The 15,891-nt window shown below is 35.5% G+C and overlaps 1 pseudogene; it reads right to left on the bottom strand.

Moving 5' to 3' along the window:
• Positions 1–15,184, bottom strand: part of LOC113041846 (coiled-coil domain-containing protein 78-like) — a 16,379-nt pseudogene extending 1,195 nt beyond the window's left edge.
• Between the last annotated feature and the right edge of the window lie 707 nt (positions 15,185–15,891).

Raw genomic sequence — 15,891 nt, 5'->3', positions numbered from 1 at the left:
ATATATGTACATACACAAAATATATTCTGTTTAATATTGTTTTAATATAATATTAATATAAATCACTTTTAATGTAAATCATATATACAATAATAAATATGAATCATTATTATTTCAATTACAATCTGGCTAATCTGTGCGGTAAAGAGTGGTCTTTGCTGTTATGTTCTCATGATGTCAGGGTGTCTGTGCGGATGCCACCCAGTGTAGAGCTGGCACACAGTACGACCGACCGGCTCACCCCCGAACCCCCCAGCAATCACCCTCACTACCCCATAAGCCCCTCCCGGCCCGGCTCCTTTCCCAGGGGTTCAGGGGCCACTGTACTCACCTGCACCCCATTTCCCATACGCATAATAATCTTGAATTTTCTCCCTGGCTCATAAAGAGGCGTTCGAAGCCCCTCAGTCTGCAGCCCATTTCCCAAAACCCTCTCCCTTTATCTGTCAAGCCCCCACAGCCTCTTTCTGTCGGCCCACGCTCTCCTTCTGTCTTTTCCACGCTCTCTTTTTGCAGATAATTCGTGTCATTTTTTTCTTTCCAGTAATATGCTTTCAAGTTTGCCCTGCAGTATTTTAAATTACAGGGCAGTTTTAAAGTTTTTTAAAAAGTTCTACTTTTTTTTTTACATTTTTATGTAATTCTTTTTGGAAAGAAGTTTTATAGTAGATGAAAATTAGACTGATTATATATACTATAATTAATCAAAAACAAATTTTTTTATAATAAATTATATTAAAAAACAAGAATTTTTGATTCTAACAACACTAAACTAAAACATTAAATGCATTAAATGCCTAAAAGCTTGAAAACAGAGTGTGTAAAACACTGATACGACTGAAACCACAGCAATTGATTTATTACGTGTACAAATAACATGTCTGTCAGATTTAGTGTCGTATGTTTCTCAGAGATCAGCATGTGTGTGAACTAAAGCTCTGTAAATGAAATTATCTTACCCATCAGACAATTAATTGTCAGCAGCCTTTCATTCTCGCAGCCCGTTACATTGGCATACTTCACAAACATTCCACACATAGTTTCTCAGGAAGGAAGAGCAAATTCAGTTACACACACACACAACACTGTTTCTTCAAGGATTGAAACACGCGTAAAAGTCTATTGCTTGTTCTTTATTTGATGATTTAACTATAAATCAATAACAATATTAATAATCAATAAACTATTTATTGGAATCAGTAAGTGCAAAATGCTTCTTGAAATGAAACTTTGTGAGTTCAGCATTAAACATGAGTAATGCAAATGCATAATACAAATGATCAACGATTTTACCTGTACAACAAAACCTTATCAAATTGTAGCTATTTTATAACCCTGTTTTTAGGGTTTGCATGCAAATCAATAAACCCCTATCATAAAAAACTCCTTGACATAATAAAGGTGTTTCATGCAAAACTAAAAAAATTTTTTCTAATTTTAAAATGAAATGATTTAAATGACATTTCATGTCTTCTGGCGTAAGATGTGCATGTAAACACAACTTCGTGGTTGTCTAATGCGGTTTATGATTATTTTAATTAGGCCTAAGAAAGCTTATCACACCATTAGTTTCATATCATGACTGAAATTACTAACCAAATAATGTTTTTCTGCAGGCTGCAAAAATGTCTAAAATATTTCAGTGGTTTATCTCGTTACTTCTGTTGTTGATGGATTTACAGGGTGGCGGGAGCTTATGTACTGCACTATATCTCATAAATGTTGTTGCTGACTGATTTACAGAGTGAGGAAGGCTTATTAAGTCCTACACTGTATTTAAAAAAACTGCTGTTTTTGGTTGATTTTTGGAGTGGGCGGCGGCTTATGCACTGCTGCCAACTATATTTCTGAACTGCTGCTCTGGAGTGACATCAGAAGTGGGGCGGGGTTTGTTAAGTCCTATATTTTAACAACTGCTGTTCGTGAGTGACACGTAAAGTGGGCGGGGGCTTATAGATAGCAGCACATAATTTGATAACTATTTTAGAGAGACTTTTGAAGCAGGCGTAGCTTATGAAGACCTGCACTATATTTAAAAAACTGCTGACTTTGATTCATTTATGAGTGGGCAGGGTTTATGGCACTGCTGCATTATATTTCATAACTGCTGCTTTTGAGTGGTTTGTTGAAGTGGGCGGGGCTTATAGGCTCTTGCACTATTTGATCTTCCCTCCTGTGATCCCAGCAGCCTGCGCAGCCGCGTTATCTCCAGTTTATACCTGCACAAAGACACCACACCTGAGCATCACATGCCACCTAGAAAGTCCGTTTAATTAATATCACAGGTGGATGTGCAAATACAGTACCTGCCCCAGGTGATTGTCCACATACTCCTTCAGCTCAGACACCTGCTCCTCTGCAACCGTCCGCCCTTCGTGATCAGTTGGGCGCGCTCCCTCTCTTGAGCTTCCTGGGTGGAGATTTACTGTGTTTACCAGGGTGATGATAGTAAAGCTGTTTTAATGGTTACATGTGGGGATAACTGTGTATGTTTATACAATATACTGCAATAGTTATCAGTTATTATGGTTAATTAACTTTAATGGTTTATTGCGGCATGTACTACTACTATCCTGGATCAGCGTTATATAAACCAATCAGATTTGATTGTGCTTGAACATGATCATTTTTTATAACCCAATCAGAGCCCATCAAAGTTTTTTTGCTTGAACCAATCATTTATGTAAGGTTCCAGGACTGACTTGCTATTGGTTACCTGTGTGGAGCTGGTTATTTCTCTTATCTGCTTCTGAACATCATTCCAGGCGTCTTGAGTTAGTCCAACCCTGCTAAAAACAAAACATAAAATAAGACAGTAAAAAGTATTTTTACGTATAACTCTGAATGATACTCACCTCTGAGAAGATTCAGCCATCTGAAATACCAAGCACATGATCAAGTCACAGAACTAATCCATTAAATAACACACACACACACACACACCTGTTCTCGAGCCAGTTTCAGTTGGCTCTCCAGGCGGGCTTTGTCCTCTCTCAGTCTGTGTAGTTCTCTCTCGGTCTCTCCTCTCAGTTCGGCCCCCGCGGGACTGAAGTGGGCCTCAGGGGGTCCGGCCTCTAAAGTGTGTTCAGGGAGTGCCAGGATCTGCTCACGTTGCAGTCTGGGATACAGAGACGCTACTTATCAGACCAAATCAGATCCAGTGTGTGTGGGGGCAGGTTTCGCTTTAACAGGGGGCTGAAATGTCTTAAAACACCCATACAGAGGAAAGGGACAAAATGATCTGAATTCACATCCAAAAAGATTAAGCCTTTGCGGAGCATGTTTAATTTTTTTAATAAAAGCTAATTAGTATTTGGTTCAAATTTTAGGTTAATTTCAGTGTTGAAGTCTTAATAAAAAACTAAAAAAAATTAAATCATAATTTAAAATAAAATAAACATAAATATATGTTGAAAGCATTTATATTTGATAAATAATATATGCATATGAAATTAAAACATATATATAGCTAACTACTAAAATTGAAACAAATCTAGTGAACTCTAATGAAAAATAAAAAATATTAAAATATTAATAGCAACTAAAATAGCATCTCAATGATACTAAAATAACACTACACTAAAAGCACTTGCTAATTCAGGCGTTCCCTAAATAGAAGCTATGAGGAAAATGTAGACAGACTGTGAGTTTTTCCCTTCAAAATAAAACACTTACTAAAATACTTAATGCAATATTATATATTTGATGTGTTCCTGCATGTCATAGGACCATTAACTAACACCACAGAACGGTGAACATGCGAATGTGTGGTTAAATTATTAAAATATTCATGCAATATCTCAGGCAGACTTTAAGTGAATATTTTAAAGGTCAAAGGCTTGTGAATCCTTGTGTTGAATCAACACATGTAACCATAAATAGTTAATAGTTTTCATTAAGGGCGACAGGTGCAAACCAGTGGCTGTTCAAGCACCTGTAAGCAATGAGTAGTTGTTGATACGTGTTGCTCAGACCCTGCATGCGTTTCTGGTACGTTCTGACGGCTTTAGTGAGCTGTTCCTCTCTGGAGCGATACGATGTTTTCACCTCCTCCAGCATGGACTCAACAAACCCCTTCAACTTCTGTCCCAAATCCCCCTCCCCAGCTGCGGTGAGACACTCCTACAGCACATTACAAGTCTCTTCTCACATCAGTTTGTCTGAAAACACATCAACTCAAGAAGCCACTAGAAAAAGTGTGTGTTAACCATATATCTGTTGGCTTGTACACGTACTGTAACGTCCTGAATGTAGCGTGTGAGTCGTGCCCTGTACTCTCTGTTGAGCTCCTTCAGATGATTTTGTAGTTTAGAAACCTCAGCTTCAGCATCTTTCAGCTGATGTTGAGAAATAATCAGCGTCTGCGTGTAGAGGGAACAAATCAGCGGCCAGAAACACAAATATACAGCATCTTCTGTGTGAATGAGTGATAATATACTGACTGCAGACTGCTGGGACAGCTCATGTTGGGTGCTTTGAATGGCTCTCTTATTCTCCTGCTGTTCCCTCCCCATGGCCACACTGTGAGAGGAAGATAACACACACATATACACACATCAGCTGACCTTCAGCGCCCTCGTCTCACGACTAAACAAGTGCACACATGTATCAGAGCCTCCCCAATCATAAAGATAAACGCTCCTCAGGTGCACAGAGTTTGGTTTCACCAACTTAGAGCTGCTTTTGTTATAATTCAGTCTTTATTTTAATTTCCATTTGTATTAATTGTGTTATGTGCTCGCTATTTTTATTAGTGTTTCTTTCCAATTTTTCTATTTGGCGTGCATTACTTTGATCTTTTTTTATGGCAGGTTTAGTTTTGGTAATTTTAGTATTTTAAAATGTCTCATTTTCATTTAAACGTTTACATTTTATTTCAATTAACCAATTAATTAAAAAAAAAACATTTTTCTAGTTTTAGATTTAGTCTTAGTTAACAATAACACCATGGGTACAAACATCACTTGTTATATCAACATGTTTATAAAACACTAAAAAGACAACAGATGTTTCTAATTTACATTCTTCTTTTAACTGAGCACCTGTTGTTTACTGAACTTCAGGTGTGTGTGCTTTCTTGAAATCTTTTGCTTCTTTTACAAATCTGGCAACATTTCAAAACTCTAGCGCAGTGTGTGATTGACAGGTAAACAGTTGCTCTTTTGTAATTGTGATCATGTTTCAGTGATCACAAAACATTTTGGGCCCTGTTTATTGTAATTTTAGTGCCGCCCACTAGTGTTTAGTAACCCGAGATGTCATGATGTGTCTCACACTTTCTCCTCTAGCTGTCGTTGGCATTCCTCGTAGCTTTTCCTCAGTTTCTCAAACTCATCTCTCCAGTTATTCTGCACTCCCTGCATTGAAAAACATAGAAAAACACCATATTACAGAACAATTATAGATAAGCACATGACAACAACAAGAAATGTGATACTTTATAGATATATAGCGTATCTCTGCTTGATTATTTATCTATAAACTATATTATTATATCTATAAACTATATTATTGCATGGCTATTTATTAAAAGTTGGAAAAAATAAGTGCATTCAGCTTTATCCACATAAATACAGTACAGCTTGCAATATATCAAATATAGCAAATCTCATTAGCTTGACTATTGATATTATTGCAAAAAAATGTAATATTATCGCCCGGATCTATATATATGTATATATACATCAGATATATAATTACACCTTACATTATTGGCATTCATACTGTATTCACTGTATGCTATGTAGCATATTTCAACTATCTCATATTGTCGCAAAATATCACTATATTATTGCCCAGATTTAATCTGCGAAATGCAACTATGATGCATGAAGATCTTAAGATATTAAAACATGATTTTCAGTTAAAAATGCTTTGAAACTGTGTGTATTGTGAAAAGCAATATACAAATAAACGATTATGAAATTGACTTGACTTGAAAAACTAGGGAATATGTAATAATAATATAAAGCTGATATTCTTACGTTTTTTTCCAGTTGGCTTTTGCTCTGTTCGAACTCATCAGGCTGTTAAAACAAACATCAAAAACACAGTATGCATTCACTTCATTAAGTTCATTAAAAAATATTGCTGTTTCCCTTTCACGTATACGCAGGATTTGTAAAGGCAATCATTATTATTATCACACCACCCTGCATCATATTTGCTTACTGAAATCCAGTACTAGTTTCATACTAATTCTGGGGTGTTGATTTTTCATAAAATATGTGCATTTCATAGCATTTCTTCTTTCGATAACCATTTGTAAGGTGAAGAAGTCTTGTGTTATCCATTAATCATCAGAAAATCTCCAATAAAGACATGATTCCTGTCTTCCTCTGAGCAAGATTACAAATATTTGTTCAATCCTCAGCCCATTTTCACATGTACTCTTAAAAATAAAGGCGCTTCACGATGCCATAGAAGAACCCTTTTGTCTAAACGGTTGCATAAAGAACCTTTAACATCTGAAGAACCTTTCTGTTTCACAAATGTGGTTCTTCAGATTACAAAAAGGTAAGAGATGGTTCTTTAAAGAACCTTTGACTGAATGGTTCTTTGCTGAACCAAAAATGGTTCATCTATGGCATCGCTGTGAAGAACCTTTTGAAGCACTATTATTTTTAAGAGTGTGTGAATGATTCTGAAGACGTGATTTTATTCCCACTCCTGATTTCCACATTTTCTGCTCCTTTCCCGATTGGAAGTTAAATTTGACATCTTAAATACATATTTATTGGCATTTGACTGCTTTTGATATTTTGATAATTGCATTGAAGCGGATTCATACTGAGAGTTCCAAAAATCTTCAATCTCACTTTGTGAGAAGTTTTACATGATGGAAACTCAGCATCATCAAATTAAGTAATATTAGACCTTTCTTTTCCAAGATGCAAAGCTGTGTGACGGTTCATACATTCGGAGTGTGTTCAGATTCAGAATTCAATTGCATTCAGTCCTTTCTAGAGCAACACACACTGCTCGAGGACATACAGTACAGAATAAAAGTTTGGAAACATTACTATTTTTAATGTTTTTGAAATAAGTTTCTTCTGCTCATCAAGCCTGCATTTATTTGATCAAAAATACAGGAATTTCTTTTTTTATATTGTGATATATTATTACAATTTAAAATAATTGTTTTTAAATTTATTATACTTTAAATTATCATTTATTTCTGTGGTGCAAAGCTGAATTTTTAGTATCATTATCACATGATCCTTTAGAAATCATTCTAGTATGATGATTCATTATCAAAGTTGGAAACAGGTCTGCTGCTTAATATTTTTTCAGAACATGTGATACTTTTTTAGGATACTTTGATGAATAAAAAGTAAAAAAAAAAAAAAAAAAAAGAAGCTATGGTTTTAAAATAAAAAATATTTTGTAATAACAATATACACTACTGGTCAGTAATTTGGGGTCAGTATTTTTTTTTCTTTCTTTTTTAAATAAAATCAATACTTGTATTCAGCAAGGATGTGTTAAATTGATAAAAAGTGATAGTAAAGAAAATATATTATTAGAATATATATTATTAGACTTTTTTTTTTTTGAATAAATGCAGTTCTTTTTAACCTTTTATTGATCAAATATATTAGACGGCAGAACTGTTTCCAACACTCAGAATAAATCAGAATATCAGAATGATTTCTAAATGATCATGTGATCGACTGATGTTACATGTGACACTGAAGGCTGGAGTAATGATGCTGAAAATTCTGTTTTGCATCATAGTAATAACATTTTTTTTTAAGTATATTCAAATAGAAAACAATTACTTTAAGTTGTAATAATATATCACGATATTACTTTTTTTCTGTATTTTTGATCAAATAAATGCAGGCTTGATGAGCAGAAGAAACTTCTTTCAAAAACATTAAAAATAGTAATGTTTCCAAACTCTTGGTCTGTACTGTATCTGATGAGGATGTGGTGTTTATGTGCGTCTCACCCTGACTCTGTTCTGGGACGTCCTGCTGAGCATTGCTCGAACCCTCTCCACCTCCAGCGTGTGTCTGTGTGTGCGCTCTCTCTCCTGCAGGAGCGTGTCGTGTGTGTGTGCGAGGGCGAGCAGCTCGGCGCTGAGCTCCTCTGAGTGTGTGTGTTCTCTTTTATAAGCGCTGCTCAGAGACAGGAAGTTGCTCTTTAGCACGCCGTACTCTTCGGCCAGGTCACGCTCACTTCGCTCGATGACTTCTAAGTGTGCCGATGCTGCTGACACTTCCTGTCTGAGCCGGTCACACTCTGTCTGAAGAGACGAGGCGGTGCCCTCCTGAGACAGAACCTGGGGAGGAAAGCGTTAAATAAATGTGTTAATCATTATTTTGAGCATCAGTGTGCAACGGTGTACAGTAGTTTTGGTTTGAACACTGGGAGGGTTGAAGTGCGAGTCCCAGGTCATGCTACCTCATAAGGTTTTTTACAATTTTTGTCTGCTTATACATTTATTTTTGTAAAATAGTATTTTGTGCTATCACCTATGCAAAGTTTGTTGATAACATAACTGCAATAAAGTAACATCATAGATGATTACTATGATTACATAGGATATATATATATATTGTTGTACTCTCTAGTTTTGGTTATGCACAACTATTGGTTAAAACTGGTATTGCACGCACTTACCATGTTTTTCAGTTCAAAGATCTCCGCTTCATAGCGCTCTCTCATTTTATTAGCCTCAATCTGCACATCAACGAGGTCTTTTGATATCTGAAACACATACACATCAAGTCAAGTCACCTTTATTTATATAGCGCTTTAAACCAAATACATTGCGTCAAAGCAACTGAACAACATTCATTAGGAAAACAGTGTGTCAATAATGCAGAATGATAGTTAAAGGCAGTTCATCACTGAATTCAGTGATGTCATCTCTGTTCAGTCGAATATTGTCTGAGCATTTGAAATATGAAATATGAACCGATGCATCAGACATCAGACAGATCCCATATTTCCATATACCTTCAGTTTGTCTTCCTCACACTGGACCAGTTTGATTGACAGGTCACTTTTTGACGCAGCCTGCTGGCCCAGTTTGTTCTGGACTGAGTCAAGCTTATTAAACAGCGCTTCATTTCGTTCCCGCAGCTGCACCTGTACATCAACCACAACATGTTAAGTGACCCCCAGTATACGTATAGTAGTATAATCAAGATTTTATTTAGAATAATAATAATCAGTAAAAACAGTAACACTTACTGTAATTAATTACTGAGGAAAATTATGAAAATGCATAAAATTAAATGTTTTTTTTTACACTACTGTTCAAAAGTTTGTGGTTGGTAAAAGTCTCTTTTGCTCACCAAGGCTATAATTATTTAAAAAATACATTAAAAACAGCAATTAAATTGTGAAATGTTAATTCAAATTAAAACAACGGTTTTCTGTGTTATTTATTCTTGTGATCAAATCTGTATTTTCAGCATCATTACTTCAGTCTTTAGTGTCACATTATCCTTCAGAAATTGTTCTAATATGATGATTTCCTGCTCAAAAAAAAATAATAATAATAATAATCTGATTATAAATGGTGAAATCAGTTTGCTGTTTAATTTATGTGGAAAGTATAATGGTTTTTATTTTTCTGGATTCATTGAGGAATAGAAAGTTCAAAAGAACAGCCTTTATTTGATATAGATATCTTTTCTCTTTCTGTCACTTTTAATCACTTTAATATGTCAGTGCTGAATAAAGGTAATAATTTCTTAAATAAATCAATAAATCAATCACTCTTACCCAAAACTTCTGAGTGGTAGAGTATATATTTCTCACTTACCTTGATTAAAAACCATGGGTTTTTACAACCCAGTTATTTATAATGCATAAAAGATAAAAGTCCAAATGTTTATTTATATAAACAGTTTGGCTTAAATAATGGACTGTTTTTTAACTAAGATAATAAATGTTGTTGTTTTTTCTTTTAATGAAATGTCTTAAAGAGTTAATGAATTCCTTTCAGATGACAAGAAAAGATCTTACATTTTCGTCTGTCAGAGAGTGAGTTTGCTCCTGAAGTTGGTTAGTTGAGCTGTGTTTATTGCTCGAGTCCATGTTCTGCAGCTGTCAGACGTGTGTTATGTCTGGTTTCTATAAACACGAGTCTCCATGGGCGTTCATAATGATCCTCACCCTGAGAAACAGCAAACTGTGGAAGACATGTGAATCAAAGTAAACGATTCTTTCTGATGATTCATTTGAATCATCAGAGTTGCTTAATTATTCAAATCACGTTGATTAGACATGTTATGTCATGAGCACGTTAAATAACAGAAATACTGAGCACACTGAATAAATATGTACAGAGATATGATTTGTGCTGGATCTGCTCAACAAATGTTTTCTAAACAAATGAATCATTAACAACAACCTCAAGTCTCAGCACAATAGAAGACAAATCAGATCTGTTTTGTTGTGGAAACAGTTTTGCTGAATTGTTCCTTCTGTTTGGTAAATATCAAGGGCTCTTGTGAAAGTCCAAAAGCCTATTGTCCTTTACAATAGACACAGGTTGTAAATCCAGAGCATTTCTTGTTTCGTTTTACGGCAGGCCTATTGTTCAACTGAATCGTGATTCATTTGTCTGATGCAGGATAAACTATTAAACAAAAATCAAATCAGATCAAATCAAATCAAACACATTATGAATATTTAAAACGCATTGTATCTTCCACAAAATACACAAACCACCTGAACATTTAACTTTGAGAGAGAGGTAATGTAATTCACTCAATTTGATTAAGTAAACATTAAATGTATACAAGATATATGATACAAAGATAGCAGGGTCATTAAATAATTTGTAAGTTGTACAAAATGACTTAAATATAATGGTCCCATGGCATTCTTGTTCAAAGGCCACACACACAAGCTACTCTACTTAAGGACCTGTAAATCACACACCTATCGAAGACGTCATTTACTAGACTGGCACTTTTTTATTTTTTTTAAAGGGGTGAGCTAATCTCAGGAAGGTTTGAGTCCGGCAGACAGGCTTCTGTAAGCTAGTTGTGTGCATTGAAGGACTTCCTCAGCAAGTCGTTCTCTCAATGATTGACGTTCTCATCTTCCTCCAGCTCTTCATCATCCTCGGCAGAATGAGTGTGTGTCTCTCTGTAGAGACTCCAGACTGGTCTGACTCACGTACAAGCTCGTGTTGATCTCAATTCCTCTATTTTACTCCAAGCCTAATACACATACAGTTATTTGATTTTTATTTTTATCAAACATAACTAGAAACAGATTTTAAAGGAATAGTTCATCCAAAAATGACAATACATTATTGACCCTCATGTCATTCCAAGCAAGAGTTTATAATGATCTAATTTGTTATCCTGTAAAACATTTTTACCTTATTCGGATACTTTTGGGTCCATACAAAACATTTGTGTTGGGAAGAGAATTAAATGTAGGTTTTCAGACCTGCATAAAGTGTCTTCAAACCCCTTTTGTGTTCCATACAGAAAACAACAAAACAAAAAAAACAGCATCGAGAGGGATTTGAATGACATGAGGGCAAGTAAATAATGGTGAAAACCATTCCTCCAGAGTATGGCTATGTTTTCTCTTAAATTATAAGGGGGCTGGCAGTTTCGTTGGAACAGTTCACATGAGAAACTGGTGATATAAAAGCTGTCATTCAGACCCGGGAGTGCACAAAAAAAAATAAGCTGTATTGGTGTAATGATGACAAAGCGAGTGCAATCAAGAGTCCATTTGCAAGGCTTCATGCAATGGACATAGTTCACAATGCTGCACATCATTTCCCCACGTTGTGCTGTCTATCATGCTCGCTTTGCATGTTTGTAATGATGGAAGATGAGTTTAACAGAATCAAGTGAGTTTGAAACCAATGAAATTCACCAATCCTGAAATTTCAGGATAAGTGCATATATAAATAGGCAACAAATAAATATAAAAGAGGAAAAAAATAGCTTGTGAAAACCCATGCATTTTTTCAGGGCCCCAAATAAGAAAAAATATGCAATTGGTTGAGGCTGATGCTATATTTATATGGCCATAAAGTAAGATTAAATTATGTTAGCATGTAATGTAAAATCAATAAGATCATATAAGAGTATATCAGACTACTAAAATACATATTAATACATAAAAATGTTAGTTTTAACTCTAAAGCTCCCATTAACGTCTTAGTGAGATGCTTAGTTCTATGTCCTACATTGAATCATATAATGCAATGCAATACAATGACGATTGAGAAATCAAGCAAGCTTTATAGGGTTCATTTGAGTTGAAAATATTTTAAGTGAGAAGAACGTAACATGAGAAACTAGCTCAGTGTAGAAAATGGAAGGGATAACCATCAATTCTATTGTTCTATTGTTCATTATATAGAAATATCTGACTGCAAACGCAGTGAATCAGAATCAAGTATTCACAAGAACCATGTCATAAGATTCTGTGAAATCTTTCTGTGAGGGCAAAATGAGTGCTGTCATTGATTATTAAATGCACGAGTCAAACCTTGATCTTGTTTCCAGCTTGTGTGTATTTCTCAGTGGCTAAGTCGTAATTTTCTCCAGGAGCTCCTTTCTCTCGGCCTCAGACAGATTGGACGAGTCTTTTGGCACCGTCAGACTCTCTGTGATGGTCAAACTCTGGTCCAATCACAACTGAAGCACCTCATAGTACCACACACACAAATCCATGTGCATACAGTTACGAAACACTGTTGTGATTTCTATATAATTCTACTATTACTACTATTACTATAAACGTTTAATAATCATTCTAATTCCATGAGAACTAAATTAGAACACAACTATGATAATAATGGCAAGAGGAATGATATGGTTGGAACAAACTGTCCAGCTGATGAATGATAAAACAGTGACAGCCAATCAGAATACATGTTGCTTCGAGAGACTGATCATTTGACAAAACTGCAGCTTGCACTTAAAATAAACAAAGTCATTTTGAGTTATTGTTCTTGTTGCAAACTGCCTTTGTGTTCAGTTTTGCATGCATAAATGATATGAATATGAAATGATTGATTGTATGACAGAGGATGGTGTGCATTACCTTTTTGGCAGCCACCAACAATTCCACAGCTTTCTGTGCTAGTAGGGCAGGGTCACTGTTTTCATTCAGGTCCTCTGCGATCAGCTGGCAAAAGCTAGCTTCAAAGCCTTAGACACATGACCTGCCTGGAAAAGAGGTGTAGTATTTTATAAGCGATCAGCGGCACCTAGTGGTACAGTTGGACGGTGCATATACAGTACCTCATGATAAAGCATAACAGCTCGGCCCACATGAGTTGCTTTCTCTTTATAATACATTGCTGTGTCCATCGTGTCTTCTGGATTGCTAAACAGTGCCAAAGTAATTCTGCTCTGTTGCCCGTCTCATTGGGTATCTCACTCGCCTGTCAAATATACAGATCATTGTGAAGTGTTTGGTTCATTTTGTTTTGGACACAAAGGGAACTTTAATCAACATACCTCTGGGTTGTTTCCTAGATAACAGTGTCATCATTTGATTGATGTAGATCTCCAGTGAAAGATTGTCCTCTATCAGCATTCTCTGCACTTCAAACCGATGTGTGTCTGACTTCTCAAGACTATAGAATGGGACAGAATAGAGGAAATGTATACAATACATTCATGGACACATGCATAAATACAAACAAACTAACTACAAGTGAAAAAAATATTAAAGACTTATTTTGTACATTTTTTTGTTTACTTTTATTTATTACTTTTTATTGATACTATTCAATCAGAGATACAAAAGAGATTACAACAATTTTAATATTTTCTTTATATTTTAAAAAAGGGTTGTTTAAAAGTAAAAATATTGTGAAATATTATTAAAATTTAGAATAACTGATTTGCAATTTAATATATTTTTAAATGCAATTTATTCCTGTGATGCAAAACTGAATTTTTATGCAGCTGTTACTTAATTATTCCAAATATTTGATTGGGAGTGAACATTTAGGGAGCAGATTTTCTTTCTATTCACCAGCAAATTCTGAAAAAAGGGTTTTTAAAAAATATAATCAGATTGATTATAATCAGAAATGTTTCTTGAGCAGCAAATCAGAATATTAGAATGATGACTGAAGGATCATGTGACACTGAAGACTGGTAGCGTCAATAATGCTGAAAATTCATCTTCTGATCAAATAAATAAATTATATTTTAATTTATATTACAACAAAAAACATTAATTTTAAATAGTAAAAATATTTCACAATATTACTATTTTTACTGTATTTCTGACCAAAGAAATTCTTCCAATAATGTGACTACCTCCAAACTTCTGAACAATAGCATTTATACTATAACAAAAATGACATATACTTGTATGTCAAAATAAATGATGGCATGGTTTTGATATTTGTTGGACCTCGGAGGTGTATCACAGCTGTGACACTCACTACACCAGCGCTAGGATCTTGTCTCTCACGGCCTCCAGGTGTTTGGCGTAGCTGTAATAAGTGGTTCGAGGTGAATGCGGTCGTGTGTTTCTAACCCCCTCCAACGCCTGCTGCCACTGACCAGTCGCCTGATATAACTTATTCAATAAACCAGACCTCCTGCATGACTTATACAAACACTCTGCACTCTCCTGTAAAAAAAAGAGAGCAAGATGCTGTGATAAACCCAAACGTTTAAATCCAAATGTTTAGTTCTTGTTATTGTACTGAATGAGACAGAGAGGCTCCAAGTGTTTTAGGTTTATTTAGACAACGCTGTGTTTGTGTGCTTTAAACAAGAGATTTAAACGTCATTCACAATGTATTAGGCTTCCATAATGTGACACACTTCAGAGTGAGACATATATATGACATAAGAGGTCATCTTTGGAAAGTGTTGATTCTTACCAGCATGCCATTTGACATGATTCATTTCACACGCACACCACGTCCAGACGGCGACTCTTCACACACATCCGTACCATGTTCTCCCACACCGCCTCACTGCTGAAACACACAACACATTCAGCTCACTTCCTAAGCCTGAGTCTCAAAGAAGGCCATAAGACAGAAGAAAGTAAAGCAGGTTCCACAGTGGCTCATTTGAGTTGCTATGGTTCTTAGGTAAGGTCTTTGATGTTTCAGGTTCTTTAAATCAACAGAGTATTGTTGTTTTTTTAAGCTAAAGTATATAGAAGCTTTTCTAAACAACTGTAACCACACTTTTCTAATATTTTGTCATTATTTAATGAGATTCTGATGCATCTGCTTTAGAAAAAATATATACATTTAAATTGGTTTAAATTCTTTTTTTTATTTATTATTATTATGCCAAATACCGTTTTCTTGTCTTTAAACTGAAAAAAGTGTGGAAAAGTGCACATGAAGCAATAGATCTGTCTTTAAAGGTCAGAGAATGTTTAAAAGCTGATATTTGTGGGATCTCTTAGCAGCTGCTCGTTGAGTGTTTCTGCTCCGCCTCATGAGCGAACCGTCCCAGCTATGCAAGGAATGACCCATCAACACCCAAAACTCTCTGGCCCACATTCCCTCTCTCCCACTCGCTTGGCCTTTCGTGCCCTCCCTGCTTTATATCCACTCCCATCTGGTTTTATTTATCCAAAATCCCCCCGTTCTCTCCTTTTTTCGCTCCGTTCGGCTTTTAGTAGATGCAGATGTGGGTCGTTTATTAGAGCTAAGCAACAGGAAATTCCCTGAATCTTTGGGGCCCAGAACTGGAAAAGAAACAACAGAAAATTAAAAAGAGAATTATGACCAGCCTCCCACCCCCTCCACTTTTTTTGGATAAAACATGGAAATGAAGTACATTTTTACATTGTTCTGAGTTGTTTCAAGTCTAAAAACCTTGAATCTTTACGATCTTCTAGTCTCTTGGCTCCTTCATTCTGCATCTGTGGGAATTTGTCATTTGTTTTATAGTCCAGTAA

Source organism: Carassius auratus, chromosome 24 (assembly GCF_003368295.1).
Source record: "Carassius auratus strain Wakin chromosome 24, ASM336829v1, whole genome shotgun sequence".
In the NCBI taxonomy this organism is placed as follows: Eukaryota; Metazoa; Chordata; class Actinopteri; order Cypriniformes; family Cyprinidae; genus Carassius; species Carassius auratus.
The sequence above is the reverse complement of the archived record's forward strand: the minus strand, read 5'-3'. Positions and strand labels throughout refer to the sequence as shown.